Below are 7,730 nucleotides of genomic sequence, written 5' to 3'. Positions count from 1 at the left end.
AACACAAAATTCCCCTTGAACGTCGGACGGGACGAGAAGCAGCTACAGTGCCGATGGATCGATTTGACCTTGTGGGCGAGCAGTGTTGTTTAACCCCACGAATGCCAGACATGATGAGCAAGCAAGCACGACGTTGATGGGTATTGCTCGTGCCAGCGAAACCGGCGACCCTCAATGGCGGTGGCAGTGGGGCAGCGCTCGGAAGCAGGGGTAGCACGCGACGGCGGTTGGAGCAGCGTCCGTGGCACCGGAGGCAGGGGCAGAGCACTCGTCCCGCGGGCGGATGGACCGGGGAGCGAGTGCGCGTCACAAGAGGAGACCGCAGACCGTTATAATTTCACATGGCAACTTTTTTGAAAGTAGGATGATAACTTTTGCATTATCGCCTGGCAACTTAGTAAGCCGAGAAAAAGTTTGTCGAAATATATCCGAGTGGTATCTACTTTTGAAGTGCTCATCGATACGAATCCAATGGTGAAAACGGATCGAAAATCAGATATACGGTTGAAGCTGCAAAACATTTTGAAATTACAAAAAAAGCTTTGTTTCTTTTCTCTAAACCTGCATATGTGCACTTAATTATGACAGCACCAGGGAGCAGCATGATGCGCGCTCAACAACGCAGCAGCCGTCGCTCGCGGAGACCAAATCGCGGACGTTCTCCCGTTATAAATTCCGTTGTTTCAATGGTTATGTAGAAATGCTATTATTTTTGACAAAAATATCAAACACTCCTATCTATCGCGGGCTATGTGACTTGTACACATTAGCTCTGTAGTTGGCCTATGTATCATAGATCAAAGGACTAGGCGGTGGCTAACTATATATAGCGGCATATTAGCAGGTGGCGCAGGTGCCTTGGAGGTTTTCACCCAACCGGGATGGCACTTTAACCTCTAAATCAACATCCTACGATCACCTTAGTCAGATTTTTTGCTCTGATTTTTCATATTGTGTGGATTGTGTGCACTGAGTTATATATGCAGAATTCTTATGCGGTTGTATCGGCTTGGTATGGCGATGTGAGAATCAACAAAGCTCCTGTTTTGGAGGAAGAAAATAAGAGGTGGCAAAGATGAGGAATTGTACGGATTGGTTTGGGGCCTAGTGGTGAGAGTGAGGTTGTTCATTCTATAAGAGTGGTGAACCCACTAGGAGCAAGAGAAGATTGGCAGGCTAGACTCTACGACCAACTTTGGGTGAAGATAGAATATTTAACTGGACGTTGCAATAAAAAAATGTACGTGTAAAATAGTTGAGAAATATCTCAATCCTCAATATTAACCCAAAGACAAGCATACGAGCGTTCTTATATGATCAAAGTGTTCGCAAGGATGTCGGGCCACTGCACCCTTGCTGACAGGTGTTGTCCACCCCCAGTGTTGGCGATGAAGACGTTGTTGGGCCTCCAAGCGCAGAGGGATCTAGAGGGCAGCAAGTTTCCCTCAAGTGGAGACTAGTACTCGGTACACAGGAAGCTTAGGTTGACAAACTCCTCTCAGACAATCTTGAAAGCACAAATGCAAAACCTCTTGTGTCCCCAACACACTTAGCAAGGCCATCAATCTTATTAGCGTGCACTAGTTCTCCGAAGAGGTGGATTAAATGAAATGATTTTTTTATTTTAGGAATTAATAAAAAAATTATGAGATGTGTGGGGATCATCGTTTTAGGGAGTTTCAAGATTTGAAATGAGGCATGGGTTCACTCAAGCATCTCTCGTGAGCATGGTTGGTGCCAAGTCGGTGAAGGTGGTGTACTGTAAATATCACTCCACAACAACAGCGCCATAAAAGAGCTAATGTTGACTGTAGTTGTTAAGGTGTTGGGCCTCACATCATGGAGTTTTGTAGCAGCGGCAATTTTCCCTTAAGTTATCAAACACAAAGAGGATATATGTAAACCTCCTGTCTCCTTTAAGTAACCTGCAACAACCACCAAAAGTGATCTTTTTGCCCCCAACGGTATTGAAATTGTTGTCAACTACAGCGGTATTTTTTAAATTTTTTTGCGGGGCAACTACAACGGTATTGCTAATGACCAAACTTACTGAAGTAATAAGTGGTTTCAAGAGAGCGGTAAAATCAAGTATTAAAAGAGCAATGATGCCAGAAAATAGCTGGCAAAGTGGGCAAGCAAGAATTCATATGGAGAGCAATACAACTGTTCCTTAATAGGCTTTATTTTTTGACTAACCTTAAGAGGCTTTCATAAGGTAAAAGTACTCATTGATAGCTATGCAACAGGTTCTCAAAGCAGAAAAAAGAGAGGTACAAGACGATGAATGAAAGGTGATGACATTGTACCCTTGCCTTGTGAAATCTGTGACATGAAACAAGAGTTCAATTCGTGAATCATGTGCTCAGTTTTGTGATCCAAATAGGATGTCACGCCTCATAGGATGTTTATAGTATTCCCCTCACTAAAAAGTATAACAGTACAATACTAAAACGGAATTAATTCAATCTGATGGTATACTCGGAATTCTCTTTGACGTTTACTCTGCATGTTACTTCTTCCATCCCATCCCATATACTCCCTCCGTTCCATATTAAGTGACTTTCTATTACATGTATCTAAACGCTTTTTTAAAAATAGATACATTCTTATTTGAACAAACTTGAGTCACTTAATATGAGACGGAGGGAGTATAATACTAAATGTTGCAAACATTGTGACACTTATTTTGAGTGTTTGAACCATTCTGCGGGTGTGGCACTAACCATCCATTTACCACCCCAAACCCTTACCCCGTACCGTACGTCTTGAATGGCCGCGCCCCGCGGTCCTTTTTTTCTGATACTACTAGGATCTCGTACTTTGCGTAATCACCACTGGCCGTAGGAGAGAGAAGCGATGGATGGCCTGACCCATCCTAGGTAAGAAGCGCAAGACACGACAGGATCCTAGCGCGACGTGTCGGCCATCCTATGGCGAGCGCTCTCTTGTCACCGGAAACACTCATCAGAGCTGTCCATCCTAGCACTACTAGCTTGTCTCCTCCCTCTTTCTCGCCCGTTCCACGGAGCTTTAACAACGTCCATCCATGATCCATCCAACCCGCGCGGACAGAGAGTCCTAGGAAGACAATACCAGAGGGGATCGCATCGGGATACGAGGGGCGTTCGTACGCGGAATTCCCTCGCGCGCATCCGCTGCTGGCTCCCGGCCGCCCGCTACGCCATAAACTCCCTGACACACACACACAAAAACACACCCGGCCGGGCGTACGGCTAGGAGAGCAGGACGACCTCTCCATGCGTAGATGGCCGGCATTGGTGATACGTATTATACGACTCCACGAGTCTGTATTTCACGGGATTGCGCACATATAGCTCTCGGGCGTCATCAACAATACGTAATACTGCGAGTATACATCAAAACTGACTCGATCGATGGCATTTTTCTTTCCTTTTCTTCTTGCGACTGGTCTCCGGTTGGTGCACGCCAAAACTTGGCGGACTGTACTCTCACGGGCCCATCGGTGCGTCAACAACGGATCTTCATGTGTGAGCACCAACCAAGCAAGAAGAAAGGTGCATGCACATACCACACGGTCAGCAGGGTCACCCAGCAACTGGAGACAGGCATGGCCCGTATGGAGGACGAGCGCACATGCGGCCGAGACAAGGAAAAGCCCTCGATCCAGCTGCGTCGATTCCGCCAGCCCCGGAACGGGAAACGTGAGAGCAACACATTCCTCCAGTTAGCCATTGTGGCATATGTGCGTATCCTTTGTTTAGATCTGCTGCCTCGCCCGGCCAGGCGATCGGGTTAAGCCGTAGCAGGGGCGCCATAAATTCACACACGCAGACCCCAAAAGCGCCAATATTCCTTATTAGATCGCCATCCATTCCGTGTTGCCGGCTTTGCTAGCTAGCTGGCTCAGTTGTGCGTGCCCTCAATCAACGCAAGTGCTCCAAGGCAGGAACAAAGAGGGGAAAAGGCTAGATCGCCTAGAGATACTGTGTGGTGCGAGCGACGGGGGTAAGACGTAAGATCGATGGCCAGGCTGCTCAATCGATGCAAGGATATGTGTGTGATGTGGTGGAGAGAACTAGTAGTGGCTGGTGTTTTTGGTGGGTGGGCTAGCTGGCGTCCCTGAAAAGCAAAGGGTGCATTGCGCAAACCCAAATCGATCGAAACAGATTATAATCGAGGTGTCTACCTAGCTCACTAGGCCATATTGGATTGGCCTTATAGTGCGTCGTTCGTTCGTGACATCTTTCTTTTCTATCTAGAAATTTATCCCCACGTTTGTCTCCTCCATGTTCTGATGACGTACATATTACTCCCTTCATTTCTTTCTATCTCTGTACATATAATATAAGATAAATTTCATCAAAATATTTGTACATATTTGGAGTCTCAAAACCTAACAGCTCGTTTGGCATCCATCAATTCATTTCACTTGATAGAAATGAAATGAAATCCAATTTTTGGTAGGATTTCATTTGGTTGAATTTGAATTCCGGGTTTAAAAATCATGTTTGTCTACCGCATGGATCTGTAAAGTGAGAGACAATTCCAGAAAAATGATGGTTTTTTAGAGGAATTGGAGTTAGTTATAGTGTGATTCCATGAAATTCGAAATTGAATTTATGTGGCCAATTCCGTGCCAACCAAACAGTTGGTTTCAAAATGAATTTCAGAATTCTAGACCCAAATGATAGGTGCCAAACGAGTTGTAAGAGTAATCATTGTATAATTGACCATCTTTACTTTTTGTTGGCAATTAAAGCTGCCATCCTATGGGATGAGGCAAGCTAGGTGGACAAAAGGACAAATTGGGGGAGGATTGAATGAATAATAAAATTAATTAAGAGAAAGTCTAATTTTGGTCTCTCGATTGGGAGCAAAGTATATAAATGGTACTTCAATTTAAAATCGTATACATTTAGTCATTCGATTTTGACAAGGGAGTTTCCTCTCATCCATGGGACGCCATACAATGACGTGGTGAAGGCATGGCTTGGCGGAGCCATGGCACGGCGACGGCGCCGCTTGACGGAGGCGTGGCGTGGTGATGGCACGACAGGGCGGCACCGCGGCGAAGGCATGGCTTGGCGGTCCATGGCACGGCGACGGCATGTCATGGCAATGGCATGCCATGTCGTGACGGATGCACAACTTAACGAAGTCACCACATGTCGGCGACGCAGTGAAGACATGCCTCAGCGATGGCGCTGCTCTTACATGTATCTAGTCGTTTTTAGACATAGATACATTAATATTTGGACAAATTTGTATGAATCGAAGGGAGTACATACGGATATTTAGAAAGGGGGGAGGTATACCTCTGTGTCTCCATGAATATCTCTATCAATCTGGTTACTTTTCTAAACGATGCGTGGAACTCACTAAAAGCTACGGCGGTGCGTATAGCACGAATCTTACTAACTTTTTTAAATGTCGATATATTGTTGGATTCTTCTTGAATAGGTAGTCTCTATAATCTATACAAGGAACAACACAAACGACCTTGCCACTGGGTTGAAGATAGGATGCTCTACACAGCCACGAGCCTACAACTAGCTTGTAGATGGCTTTCCTCGGACGTGTGCGACTGGATCGAAGGGCCAAATCCCTCGTTTCCAGGGCAGGGTTTGCGCAACATGGCAGGTCTGTGATGCGTGCTTCTGAGGCCGGCCTGCAGCGACTTGCCGCAGGCAGATATCGACGTCAATCTAGCTAGAGCTTGATTTGTGTTCAATATTGCTTGGCTCATGGGTTGCGGCCGGCTATACTATACCTACACGGCTACACGAGCCTTGATTTGATTGAGGATAGAGACGGCCATGGAAATCGGAGAGCGATTTGCGTACGTACGTAGAGATGCGGTACATGCATCGTCGGGCGAATAATATATCAAATACGTAGGTCATATATGTCTCGATCTACGTACAGACACATCACCAGCCGTAAACCGGGCCATTTCCTAGCTACGACGCACACTAGAGTGTACTCCGGCTTTGCTTCCATAAATATCTGACGTATTTCTTTACACGAATATACGCCCTATTCCATATTACCAACATGACCGAGATGACTAAAAAAGTTTCAAATAGCAAGCAATGCTAAATAGCGGTATCTTTTTTTTTGAACAGCTAAGAAGCTATAGCGGAGCCATGCCATATAACGGATTTACAAAAAAAAACATAAAAATATGGATAAATTAATGAAAAAACATGATAATCAAGAAATTTGATGAACATATGTATTTTTCCAGGGCCACAGGAGTTGGGAACGTGTGTGTTTTAGGGTTGGAATCCATATGCTGAGTGCTTTATCTGATTTTTGAGGTTTCATGGTCCTACACACACTACAAATTTGAGTCGGTGGCTCTAATTTTTTCCTAGCCCATGCAAATTTAAATAGCGGAGCTATTCAAACACTACAACTAAAGCGTTTAGCGGAGCTGCGGCCGGCTATTTAGAACGATAAATATAATTAAGATATGTGTATATATATCTCGTTACTATTAATTGTTGTCTGCACAAACCAATTTATGGGAAAAAGAAACATCTGCCTAAACAATGAGCCAAAAACTGAGAATTAAGTGGTAATAATTAGTATAGGAGCCATCTCCTAGTTCATTGCACAATTCATTTATGCAATTTTCGAAAAACATTAAGAGATAATTTCAATAATCCAACTTAAATCGTGAGTGTGGTTGATGCAGAGAGATATGTTAATAATCTCTTTCTAGCTAAACTCATAATCCAACATATGTAAATAAGTTTTACCAAACAAATTCTAAAAGGACATTTTGAAACGGGTGGAGTACTTTTGAAATATACACATTCTAACTACATGTACCTTATTTTGATTGGTGAAGACGTCAAGGTCTTGACCAACAGTTAGTAGCTTTGTTAATATATGTAGTGTTTTTTGATTGGTTAAGATGACAAGGTCTTGAGCAATAGTTACTACCTTCATTAATATGTATTTTAAAGACAAATCTAATTAATGGCATTAATTCTATGTCATGCAAATTACATTCTCCCTCCGCCCTCCGATTCATAAAAAGTGCCGCCCATTTTATACTAGAGGTAATAAAACTGGGGGAACAAGAACTTGTATCGCACGAGCAGTTTAGTACAACAACTTGTAAAATGGGGTCAGATGGTAGAACTTGACTTGCCGATGCACTTTTGGTCAGAGCCAATGGGAGGGTGACACGTGCATGGCTTGCCACACTAGATTTGGCACGGACGGGATGACTTGTTCTTTTACAAAAAAAAACGAAAAAGAAATTGCGGGTCCGGAGCCATCGCCGCCGCCGCCGATTCCGTAGTGATCGCCCATGACTGCCTTGAGGTCGGTGGTGGAAGATGTAATGGTTCGGTTCGTGCACGGGGGAGAGAGACGAAGGGGTAGAGGAAGTAATCGAAGGCCGAGGAGCGAAGCGAGAAAAAATAATCTTATAGGGTGTTTTTTGCATAAATAGAACTTGCCTGAGAAACATAGAGACCTAAAAACATAGCAAAGGGCTTATACGCAAATGTACAAACCGGTCTGAACTCCACATGGCGCTGACATGGGTAATTTCGAACTAATCTGACCAAAAGTGCACCCGCAAGTCAAGTTCTTGTCCCACTGGACCCCATTTTGAAAGTTGTTGTACCAAACTGCTCGCAGGATACAAGTACTTGTACTCCCCCAGTGTTACTACCTCTTTATACTAACTTAGTACAAATTTTATACTAAGTGAGCGGCACTTTTTATGA

The sequence above is a fragment of the Brachypodium distachyon genome, chromosome 3 (genome assembly GCF_000005505.3).
Source record: "Brachypodium distachyon strain Bd21 chromosome 3, Brachypodium_distachyon_v3.0, whole genome shotgun sequence".
In the NCBI taxonomy this organism is placed as follows: domain Eukaryota; kingdom Viridiplantae; phylum Streptophyta; class Magnoliopsida; order Poales; family Poaceae; genus Brachypodium; species Brachypodium distachyon.
This window is presented reverse-complemented; position numbering follows the sequence as displayed.